This window comes from Alosa pseudoharengus, unplaced genomic scaffold (assembly GCF_046254945.1).
Source record: "Alosa pseudoharengus isolate Yale_2024_CS ecotype anadromous, Long Island Sound unplaced genomic scaffold, YU_APseudo_1.1 YU_APseudo_1.1_scf_2, whole genome shotgun sequence".
Lineage (NCBI taxonomy): Eukaryota > Metazoa > Chordata > Actinopteri > Clupeiformes > Clupeidae > Alosa > Alosa pseudoharengus.
Window position 1 is genome coordinate 52,807,167 of NW_027468663.1, and position 12,718 is coordinate 52,819,884.

The 12,718-nt window shown below is 43.9% G+C and overlaps 2 long non-coding RNA genes across 2 annotated transcripts; one reads left to right on the top strand and one right to left on the bottom strand.

Annotated features, from left to right (window-relative positions):
- The first annotated feature begins 2,149 nt into the window (after positions 1-2,149).
- On the top strand, positions 2,150-3,571 carry LOC143135406 (uncharacterized). The gene is made up of 2 exons (XR_012988938.1): positions 2,150-2,466; positions 2,980-3,571. It is a non-coding gene; the product is annotated as an uncharacterized LOC143135406 (long non-coding RNA).
- Positions 3,572-3,615: 44 nt separating this feature from the next.
- Positions 3,616-5,477, bottom strand: LOC143135405 (uncharacterized). Its single transcript, XR_012988937.1, has 2 exons — positions 5,001-5,477; positions 3,616-4,572 (listed from the first exon to the last, which is right to left on the bottom strand). It is a non-coding gene; the product is annotated as an uncharacterized LOC143135405 (long non-coding RNA).
- Between the last annotated feature and the right edge of the window lie 7,241 nt (positions 5,478-12,718).

Below are 12,718 nucleotides of genomic sequence, written 5' to 3' on the forward strand. Positions count from 1 at the left end.
CACCCTCAAGCAAGGAAGGCGATCGGTGGCGGATTATGCCATTGAGTTTCGGACCTTGGCAACAGAGAGTCAATAGCAAGGTGAAGCTCTTCTCACCACCTTCTACCACGGCCTAGCAGATGACGTCAAGGATGAGTTGGCCAGCCGTGAATGGGGAAATTCATTGGAGGAATTAATTTCCACAGCCATCTGTCTGAATCGACGCATGCAAGAGCGCCGTAGGGAGCGGGGTCGAGGGGGACCCTTCTTTTCAACGTCTGCTGGCTTTGAGCATCCTTCTGGCCTACCAGTGAGCCATCCAACAACGGACGAGGAGGAACCCATGCAGCTGGGACGCTCCCGCCTGAAGGTAAGACTGCTTGCCTCTGTTGATTCAGGAGCAGCAGAAAACGTCCTTGATGTTACTTTAGCCCAACAGCTTGATATTCCATACGAAGAGGGTGAACCTGCTCTCCAAGTTCAAGCCATAGACGGCCGCCCCATTGGGTCAGGGAGGTTGAAGTATCGTACTAATCCTTTAAAGATGATTATGGCAGATTCCCATACAGAGATGATAAAAAATTTTCTGATCGAGACCCCTAATGATCCTGTCATTTTAGGATATCCTTGGCTGCAAGTCCATGAACCACAATTCTCATGGGGAAGAGGTGAACTGCTCAGCTGGGGTCCTGCTTGTGAGACTTCCTGCTTCCTGGACCCGGTTACCATTAAAGCTGTTCACAAAGGTCAAGGACCTAAGATTACTCCATCTGTGTCCTCACCTTAAACCACTTCATGCACTCTTCCTGATCTTTCCAAGCTCCCGTTAAGGTATCATGACCTGGGAGAGGTATTCAGCAAGACTAAGGCCTCTACCTTGCCTCCTCATCGCTCATATGACTGTGCAATTGAGCTTCTGCCTGGCACTATGCCCCCAAGAGGGAGGTTGTACTCCCTATCATTACCTGAAACCAAAGCTATGGAGGAATACATCCAAGAGGCCCTGAGCAATGGATTCATCCGACCAAGCACGTCCCCTGCAGGAGCTGGGTTCTTCTTTGTTAGTAAGAAAGACGGGGGGCTGAGGCCTTGTATTGACTACAGAGGGCTCAGCAAGATCACAAGGAAGAACAAGTATCCACTGCCCTTAATGTCCACAGCTTTTGATAGACTCAGAGGAGCCAAGATATTCTCTAAGTTGGATTTGAGAAATGCTTACAACTTGGTTCGTATTCGGGAGGGAGACGAATGGAAGACAGCATTCAATACTCCTAGTGGACACTACGAGTATCTGGTGATGCCTTTTGGGTTGTCGAATAGTCCTGCTGTCTTCCAGGCTGTTATCAATGATGTCCTTAGAGAGATGTTGAATCGATTTGTTTTTGTTTACCTGGATGACATCCTAATCTTTTCTGAATCCTTACAGGACCACATTCTACATGTCAGAGAGGTGCTACTGCGGCTTCTTCAGAGTAACCTGTATGTGAAGTTGGAGAAATGAGAGTTCCACACTACCCAGACTACCTTCCTGGGGCACTGTATTGGTCATGATGGTGTTTCTATGGATTCCAAGAAGGTGAGCGCTATCACTGAGTGGCCTGTCCCAAACAATCTGAAGCAGGTGCAATGGTTTATAGGGTTCGCTAACTTCTATAGAAGGTTCATTCGTTCATAATCACAAAAAAAAAGAAGGTTCATTCGCAACTTTAGCACCTTGGCGGCCCTTATCATTGCACTCACTGAAGGGGCGCAGTCCAGAATTACCTGGACCCCTGAAGCACAGAAAGCCTTTGCGGAACTGAAGCACAGGTTCACCACTGCCCCCATTTTGACTCATCCCAACCCTGACTTACCGTTCATTGTCGAGGAGGCATCCAGCCTCTGATATTGGAGCAGGAGCTATTCTCTCCTAGCCTGACGTAGTCATACTCAATTCTAGTCAGAATTTGAGTCTGATACTGCTCCATAGAGCTGTGATTATGGGGCGTGTTTCAAACGAACCAGGAAAAAAAAATGCCTCTGCACTCAATTGGATAGACCTACAACCAATCAGAGCAACGGAGTGTGTGACGTATGTTAAGCGACGCATAGTTGATGTCAACAGAACTCAACTGCACGCTAGAAGATGTGAGCGATTTTCGCAGGTGTTGTAAAAATAATGTAAGGATACACGGAGTTCTTCAACACACGAACCTCATTTTTGAGAGAAACAGTAAAGGTGAATGCATATACGATCAAGTTATCCGTTTAGGATTACAACTCCACAACACTGCAAACAAATCGCATCGCATTTGTCGGTCCTGTCAGAACTTTATAACACGGTTGGAACGCGACATGCCCGTGTTTAAAAAATGGACAGAAGACGAAGGAGACCAGCCTGAAGAACCGTGTTCATCTGAGGCATCAGAGACGCCCCGGACTCTGAAGAAGTTCTGCCCCAATCCGTCAACTCCAACCGGTACAAAAACGCGAAGAAGCATTACAGAGGTAAGCTTGTTAATAAATTTCTACTTCTTATGATATGACTATGAGAATAACCTCGATTGCCACGTTTCACATGAGTTAATAGTGAGTCGTGATTATTGTCCAATGTGATAAACACTGTGCATTCCCACACTCCTCATTTCCGTGAAATCTATCTATGATTAAATCATCTAGTCATATTTTGACATGCCTAGTATTCTGGAAGCCAACCCGAATTTCAGTGTAGTGTGAGCAAATGTTACCAGGATAAACTTGTACCTGATGTGTAAGTTGGCCTCTGTCACTTTGTCAATATGTAGAAACTTCATTTTGTAATGGACTAGCATGTTATCCAACCCCCACTTATGTGCTCTGCACCTCTGTGGGGGGTGGGCAGTGTTTCTCTGACCTGCTCAGCAATTGCATCTGGTGTCACCATATTTAACAGTCTGTATTTTCCAATGTATTGTCAATGCACGTTATACTTATTAGGCTATACTGTAATTCTTCACACTGATGTGTTCACTTATATTTCAGGTTGTCACCCATTTTCCATCCACTTGACCTCCACCTGGAACACCTAAACAATTTTCTCAAATCATTTATGAGAGGATTGGGACCAAACATGTCAGAAATGTCAGCAGCCAGAATCAGTAGGTCCATTGGCATCGTCAAAGAGCTAATGGACAAAACGGACACAGAGCTGGAGCTGACAAGGCCGGCTGGCATTCATCATGTGGCCCGAGAACAGGACGTTTTAACACTGGTAAACGTTTTCAGGGAGACACAACTTTCCCAACAAAAATCACCCAGGCAGGCAGTCTCATGCATTCCCGAATTTCAAGAGAAACGTATTGGCAAAGCTGAATTACCAGGAGAAAATAATGGACTGGCAAAATGTGCCTATTTAAATAATTAAGTAAATGTGAAATGTAAATGGTGATGGTAATTTGTAAATATTGTTTTCGTAAATGACAATGTAAATAATTGTTTTCATATAATAGTTTAGTAGTATCCACATTCTTGAAAACATTTTTGTGTTTTCTTATTGGTTGTATGTTCAAAGTTCAGCGTATATCTTCAAACATTACCTATTATGTGTAGATATTAAAAATCTTTATTGACATGTCTTATTGTTTGTCTTTAAATGCAGAAACATCACCAACCAGTAGAGAAGTATAAACCATTTTAATTTTATTCAAAAATATTAATGTAACAGAGGTAAAAAAAAAAGGCATTTGCACAACAACAGGACCCTGAAGCTACAAATTTGAGCCTGAATTTGAAGCTAGCCCGAGATCTTCAACATTGACAAGCCTGATTCCAAGTTACTTGGGGATGATTGTATCTTATCATCCTCATCCTCATCATCAAAGTAACCAGTGTAATCCATGTCAACCTGAACACGGTCATCCTGAACAACACAGTCATCAAACAAATTAGTTTGACTCTGTTCGATGTCATCAAAAACCTCATGCATAATTCATAGTATCTCTTTTGCATGTTCCAGCTTGTATGTAGGGAGATTATGGATAATGAAGTCCAGGTCAAATATCTGTGTGCACTGTTCTAAAACTGATCAATGAGTTCATCTCCAAAACCAGTGCAGGCTGTGTCGACTGTGTAAAGTGGTATGTTTTTATGGTCCTGAAGTAAACTACTCCTGTAAGTTTGTAACAGTTCCCTGATCAAAAGTGTGCCCTTAGGTGTGACTATTCTGTGTTTGTGGTGTGATGAAACCTCCCCTTGAAAGTGTTCATATTTGGGGATTAGCTCCCCACAACCTTCAGGTTCACAAGAACAAACAGAATGGCAGTGAGTGCAGCACAGATGTCCTAGATCAACCGATGTGGTGTGTTCCTCAAAATGGCAGTACAAAGCTTTCCGCAGACAACTAGTGACTCCATTTAAGTACCGTCTTAACTGCTGGGTCAAGCTTTGTACTAACATCCCTCACAATCCAGTGTAGGCACTCCAGTGTATGGCCAGGTACTTTAATCAGACCCACTCTGATGTTTGTTCTGTTTGGGCTCAGGGCCAAATTTATTGGATTGTCCATCTGAAGCTGTTTCATAACCCTGGCTCTGGATTCCCGATCAGCAGAAGCAGTCAATGTCAGCACAGGTGTACCTGGAATATATAGCAGTACAAAAAGCAACCAATAAGTAACAGTAAAAATAAGAAATTATGAGTAGTATCATTTAGTACTTTTTAATGACTGTACTGACATCTAAAAAGAATACATCACTTATAAGGGGTACAGTGACTAGCCTACCAATATGGGTATGGTGCTTGAGTACATAAAGCAACACCCAAATGCCCTTCTGCCCTTTTGCAGCCTGACCACTGATAGAAATAAAACAGTAACCTACATTAGAATGTTTTAACAGCTAGTTCGCTACAATCACACTAACGTTATGATTGTACCAAGTCTGAGTTAGCGAACGTACAACGATACCTATGTCGTATGATACCTATGTATACCTATGTTTACAACATGGGATTCATATCACAACATTGGGAGTTATTTACTAAGTCAGACAGTTAGACTCTCTTACCATTTGTAAGTTAGATGAACTTCGTCCATGACGATACCCATTACGTTGGCTTGAAAAACATCGGAGCCTAGCATGTCCCTCCACTTGTTGTTCAGCAGCCAGGATTCCGGGCTTCAAAAAAGGATCTGGCAACGACCGCTGGCTATATCCACCTCGTCGTGCACGCCGAGTTGCATCGCCGTGATGCCCATTTCAGTTGCTTCGGCAAAAAACATCTTTCTTATCAACAAATGCCTTGATCCCGTTACTCTGTTCCTCTTTTAAAATTAATTCGCTGTCGATATCTTCTAGAACAGACCTGATAGCAGAATCTACACATCTCAATTCTCCAGCGGCAGCCATCGTTGTTGTAAACGAATTCAACCCAAGCGCTCTTTGGTGACGTGGTGGATTACGTTACTGTTGAGCATCTGTCCATCATCGTATAAAGCCCGCCCTGACAATTTGATTGGCCCGCCAGTATTTGGGCGAGCATACTCGCGCCAATAGACCTCTCCAGAATAAGTCCCGCCTCCGTAACTTCCGTATCCATCCAACTTCCGGGCGTGGATTGTCTATGGGGAATAACATGGCGTTTCGAAATATCATACCGGTAAAACATCTGTAGGTAGCGAAGTTGAAAAAGCCGGTGGGCAGATTGGCCTACACACTTCTGCCATATAGTTTCCACTGGATTTTTTGATTGTCGGTGCCGTTTAAGTAGTATACTATAGACTATACTACTCAAACGGCACCGAAAATCAAAAAATCCAGTGGAAACTAGATGGCAGAAGTGTGTAGGCCAATCTGCCCAGCAGCTTTTTCTACTTTGTCACCTACAGAGTTTGACAGGTACGATCTTTCAAAACGCCATGTTATTTCCCATAGACAATCCACGCCTGGAAGTTGGATGGATACGGAAGTTAGGAGGCGGGATATATTCTGGAGAGGTCTATTGATCAATGCCAGACCGAACTTCCCGACCTCAAACGTTGTGGGCGGGACTAAGTTCGGAATGGCACCCAGGCTAATTCTCTCCCAAAGGTTAGAGAGTGATGGCAAAGTACACCCTTGTGCCTTTTTCTCTCGCCGATTCTCTAGAGCGGAGCAGAATTATGATGTGGGCAATCGGGAATTATTAGCGGTAAAACTGGCACTGGAGGAATGGAGACAGTGGTTAGAGGGGGGCCACACATCCGTTCATGGTCTGGATGGATCATAAGAACTTAGAGTACATCAAGGAGGCTAAGCGCTTGAATCCCCACCAAGCTAGATGGTCACTGTTTTTTACAAGATTTAATTTTACTTTGTCATACCGTCCAGGTTCCAAGAATACAAAGGCGGATGCAATCTCTCGGCAGTTTGACCCCTCTGAGGAGGACCGTAATCCTGAACCTATCCTTCCCTCCCTTTGCATTGTGGCCCCAGTAAGAATCGCCATAAAAGAGAAGGTTCACCAAGCCCAAGGTCCAGCACCCCCGCCCAGGGGCGGAGCTATGTGGTGGCCAGGGGGGGCCACGGCCACCACTGGTCAAAGCTTGGCCACCCTGCTGGCCCCCCCAGCTCCGTTCTGTAAAAAGACAAAAAAAAAAAAGAATTGCTGCCGTTTTCGATGGCACTTTGACAACACTTTGCAAAGCAGGGACTGAACCAATTACTGCACTTTATCTACGACCATTGGCCCAGTCAGGAAGTGTAGCCTACGGTTCTGATCACATTGTGAGTAGGTCTAGTGCAGCAGCAGCGGGACAATTCAAGTCATCTGTTAAACACTTGACAGTAGACTACTACTTAACCTCAGTAACAACAGGTGAGTTGATGATGAGTTGTAACATTAATGCTAATAAGATGTTAGAATGTGTCACGAATCATACCCTAGTAAGCTGCGTTGGGCTGTCCTTGTTAGGTACCCTAGGCTCTGACATTGATGTGGGGCTGATCAAAAATAATCGGATGCCCGCGGTAACGCTGTTACAAAAATATTTCGATAAAATTCGGGTGAAATGCAAGCATATTAGGCACATATCTCCGGATGGCTCAAATAAAAGTAGGCTAATAGGGCCTAGCCTATGCTACTTTTATAAAAACATAATTTGCTGACTAGTCCACTAGTGTGGTTCTTCCCATAGCTGGTCAGGCAGAGGCAGGCTGCTTTGCCTGAGTTCTTTGTTACATTGCTCCGGAACTGTTCATCGCAGCGATATGAAACCTTAATTGCGTGACAGAGCAGAAGTGGGGCATTCCAACGAGACTAAACACTTGTCTGTGCGATCAAGTATGACAAAAAAAATCATGAAATTAAATTGATTCATATTTACAGTTCACCTGCGCACCCATTACTCTCGTTTGAATTACTCTCAAACCCGTGATCGCATAGATATGGCAAGCATATCAGAAGAAAGAGGAGACAAAGGGCTATCTACTGGTACCAAGTATATTGATGCTTCTGGGCTATAAAAACAGACACCGTGACTGCAAAATAACATAATGTACAAAAACCAACGCTGCACACCCATTACCTACTCACGAACCCGTGATCGGATAGATATGCCACGCATGTCAGATGAAAGAGGAGACACAGAGCTATCATTTGATACCAAGTACATCGTTCTGGGTAAACAGACAAAATTACATCAAAATAATAACTTCATATAGCTCGACTTACCCCACGTTTTTGTGTGTTGTGGTGGCAAAGCATGTTCATAATCCAACGCTATCATGTGTTTCTCTATGGCAAAGCATGCTCGCAATCCGGTTTTGAGATCCTAGTAAATTCCTGCATGGCATCCAATTCGAGAATCACATTGCATCCCAATTTATTCGACAAAGAAACACCTTTTTGCCTTCACTTTGTTCATGACATTGCAGTAAAAAGTTGTTTAGAATGAGTGTAGCCTACACACAGAACATGCAAACTCTGGTTCAGGTCAGATCAGTTCGTGTCACAGATATGGAGCGCAGAAAGGTCATTTTTCATTACTAAATAAAAAAGGCATTTATTTCTGTAAGGCACACACCACATGTCTGTAAATTGCTCAGCCCCAAAGCCCCCCTCCACCATGGTTCTTATATTGCCAGATTCTGCCCTACACATACATGAAAGTCATGTCCAGCTGACAGAGATACATTTCAAAATAAGAATGGTATAATATGCTTTTTGTCTTTGTATTATTTAAAAATCAAAATCAAATCAATGCAAGTATTAATATGAATTGGTGGCAGATCTGGGTAGCCTAGACTGTTCTGAAAAAATATAGCATGTGTAAATGGCACTTACAATGACCAGGATAAATGCTTATAACTAAAGGTAGTGAGAATGGACAAAAATAGAGTAGCCATAGGGCTAAATAAAAAAAATGGCATTTATTTCCGTAAGGCACACACCACATATTTTTCACATTTGCTCAGCCCCAGAGAATCCCTCCACCATGGCAATGATATTGCCAGATTCAGAACAGTCTGCCCTCAAACATGTGCCAGCTGACAGCTTGCAGTGGTGAGATACATGTCAAAATATAAGAATTTTTATAATACACTTTAAATTTTTTTTAAATCAATGCAAATATTAATACATGAAAATGTGGCAGACCTGGGTAGACTCTGAACTCCCTAGACTCTGAAAAAAACTATGTATAGCATGTGTGTATGGCACTTACATTGACCAGGATAAATGCTTCTAACTAGTGAAAAAGCCCTTAAAACAGTCTAGGGTTCTAAGGGTTAATTTCTTAATTCAGAGCCATGTTACTTACAGCCAAGTACTTGAGTGGATATCAGAAAGAAACATAGTTTGGCCATCAGTATAAGATTAAATATCTGCATACAATATTTGTAGTATTTATCATTGTTCTTTGAGTTATGACTGATAAGACTGATTAAGTAAGGTGCATTATCATAATGTACTTTTTTATTGGCATTGACCTATTTATGGAAAATGTGTTGGAGTGGCCAACAAACTGACCTGTGTATCAGTGTTGGCTTTACACAATGTATTGCCATTATTAAAATATGCTATCCTAATCTTCAAAACTTTTTGAGTAGTTTTCAAATAGTAGTTTTGATTCCCAAGTGCCACCCCAATAAAAAGTCTGGACCCAGCTGCCCCCCCCCCCCCCCATAAAATAATCCTGGCTACGCCCCTGCCCCCGCCAGAGGATACTCCCACAGGTTGCCTGTTCGTTCCCCATTCTGTGCGGTCTGAGGTTTTACAGTGGGGTCACAGCTCCCGATTGGCAGGTCATCCAGGAGCAGAACCAACCCTAGAGTTTGTCAGGAGACGTTTGTGGTGGCCCAGTGTCACTACTGATGTCAAGGAGTTTGTGGCAGCCTGCCAGACCTGTTCCAGTCAGAAATCCTCCACACAACGTCCAGCTGGACTACTGCATCCACTCACCGTCCCTGGTCTCACATTTCGATGGATTTAATCACAGGACTTCCCGAATCTAGAGGTAATACAGTCATTTTTGTCATTGTGGATCGTTTTTCAAAGGCTGCTCACTTCGTTCCTCTACAGAAACTCCCGTCGGCCAAGGAGACTGCTAATATTGTGGTACAAGAAGTGGTATGTTATCACGGCGTGCCCGCAGATGTTGTGTCGGATCAGGGACCTCACTTCTCCTCACGCTTTTGGAAGGCATTCTGGACTTTATTTAACACTTCTGTGAGTCTCTCCTCAGGCTATCACCCAGAATCCAACGGCCCCCTCCCCCTCGTATGCTTGCAGGTGGACACAGTGCAAAGGCTGCTGGACTCCTGCCGGGCTGGACGTGGTTGGCAATATCTGGTGGATTGGAAGGGCTATGGACCAGAGGAGCACTCCTGGGTTCCCTCTAGACACATCATGGACCCTGGTCTCATACGGGACTTCCACACCGCTCACCCTGATCGACCTGGGCCGGCAGGAGCCGGCCATCAGAGGGGGGGTACTGTCGGACCTCACACAGTTCCTCATAGCCACCACTAGGTGGAGACATTATTTTCAAGAACCTGTTATCTGGCCTTCTCAGCTACCTGTGAATTAATGAGTGGATTCACCTGGTGGTCACATGACTAATTGACAGAGTATATAAGCTGAGCTGAAAATGACTGCAGTGCTGTGACATGATCTTGTGCCTGAGCAAGCGCACAAGGTGGACGCTGCATAGCTGAACTTCTCAGTGAATATTATGTTGGATTACTCTCTTATCTGGAATTGGACTTCTTTCTCGGATTGTGGATTAAATTTTCATGGACAGTTTCTTGTGACTTTCCTCTCTGAACTTCTCTGTGGACATTTGGATTACTATTGTAAGTGGACTTTGCTTTTGTTGTGGATATTTACCTGTGAACTGAACTGTATCCTGAAGCTTGGACTTACCTCTTTTGAACTGTGTGCTCTGGTGACTATTTTGGTGTGATTGAGCCATTTGTCTTGCACCTCTGTTGGATTAAAGAGACTCATTTCTGATAATTCTCTGCCTCTGCGTCTGTGCTCAAAACCACCTCCTGACAATATCGCTGTACTATATGCTACTGTACAAGAAAAACAAAGCTGTTTCTCAGTGCAGGGCCTTTTAGCTATATTGAGGTTGCTTTTTGGAATTGAAATTATATGACTGGAGTTGAGCTCCAAGATGACTAAATACAATATGGCCCGAGTGACTAGAGATCGATTCCCATCCCCCAAGAGATGTCTCTTAGGTGACATGCACAACAGAGAGGTTATCAGAGGGCAAGAGCTCAGCTGCAGCTGGTTGGCCAGTCTCGGTCCTAAGAGCTCATAATTGGACTTGATCGATGGCACTCTCCAAGGGCTAAGAGAGTGTGGGGGTGGGGAGGGCGATGAGGAGAGCTGTGTTGGGGAGAGGATGGCTTGCTCTATATTCTGTTGAGAGTAAAATCTGATCTAGGGTGAGCCTGGCAGAGATGAGCCAGTGAGACAGCTAGTTAACCAGGCTAACAGCTTGACCTTTGACCTGTGCAGCCCACAGCTGTTGCGTGTTGCAGCAGCAGCCAGTACTGAGGTGGGGAGATCAGCGTGGTGTCAGACAGTGACCTCATCTCTCGGCACACCTCTAGCCCATTCCTCAAGTGGTTACAGACTGAAGCAAGGTCATGTTGAAGGAACATTTCATTTATTTTAAGCTCTCTGAACAGGTGAAAGTCAAAAAACACAATCTGCATAAAAGTCCACCAATTCATATTGGTACTAATGGTGGACAAGAAAAGCTTGGTAATATAAAGTAAAAGAAAGAAAAATATTTCATCATATATTTCATCTTTGAGACTTGAGGAATTGAGATAGATACTGTGAAGGATATATCATTGGGTGTCATTCATATAGTATCCTTTTCACCCCCCAAAATTTACTGCCTTTGTGAAGAAAATGAGGACCATTCCAAGGTCATTCCAAATCCAGGTATTTAATATTTCAGTTGTGTATAATTTTTTAGTTTTTTAGGTTTAGGAACTGAGGCTATTTTTTGAGCCTCATATGTTTAGGAGGCCATGCTATCACCCCAATACCCCAACCAGATGAACGACATATTCCTCCTGAAAGATGACTTCACCATCCACTTATGTTAATCTTATACTCTATAATATCTGCCATCATCAAGATGGCCTGTTCTTTAATGTTCCTCCTCTTTGGCTTTAGTGTTCATGCATAACAGAAAAAGGATTTGTAAATGTTTCATTCTGGAAAAAATCTTCCTCGTAAAAAGGCGGCCTCAACAGATTTTTCTCACATGCACATACTTTATTGAGCACAATTAAAAACTACCTCTGCATTATTTAGTGCAAGTGATACTTGGCAATAATTTAAAAAAAATATATCACCTTTATGATCTTACAATGTGAGATACAAGGATACAAGGAAGTTTGTCACATGCATATAGTTACTGGATGTAAGAAATGCAGTCCAATTATGTCTGGTGTCAGCCTATTTGTGCATTTATGGGGGGGGGGGGGGGTAAAAAGTAGAAGAGGGGTTTAGTAGATTAAGTGGCAAGGGCTGCATAAGAAAGGTGGGGGAGGATTGGGATTGGGGGGGGGGGGGGTCACCAATAAGGAGCACCCAAGAGCAACAGGGGCAAGGAAAAACTCCCTTACTAAGGAAGAAACCTTGGGCAGATCTACGGCTCAAGGGGCTAACCCAACTGCCAGGGGTCTTGGTGTGTGTGTTGGGGGGATGACAAGGGAGATGGGATAGTGTGCTGTGTATGTGGGGAGAGGGCAGTGTGCAATATGTCATGAGACAATGTGCTGTGTATTGGGGGGGGGGGGGGGTGCAGTGTGCTGTAAGTATGTTGGGGATGTGTGTTGGAGAAGCTTCCTGATGAAATAATGTGCTGTGTATGTAGGGGAGGGGGGGGGCAGTGTACTACAAGTATGATGAAGGGACTTACTATTGCAAGCAGAGTACTGTATGTATGATGTATGTATGTGAGTGATGACAGTGAAGATGTGTGTGTGGGCGGGAGGGGAGTGGAGCAGTGTCTGTGTGTGTGTGTGTGTGGGTAGGTGGGGGCAGTGTGCTGTAAGTATGTAGAGGATGTGTGTTGGAGAAGATCCTGAAGACAGTGTGCTGTGTATGTAGGGGGGGGGGGGCAGTGTGCAGCAAGTATGTAGAGGAGGCTTACTGTAGCAAGCAGTGTGCTGTATGTATGTGAGGTGATGACAGTGATGATGTAAGTGTGTGTGTTTTTTGTGTGTGTGTTGGGGATGGGGGTGGGGCAGAAAGGCTAGGCAATCAAGGACAT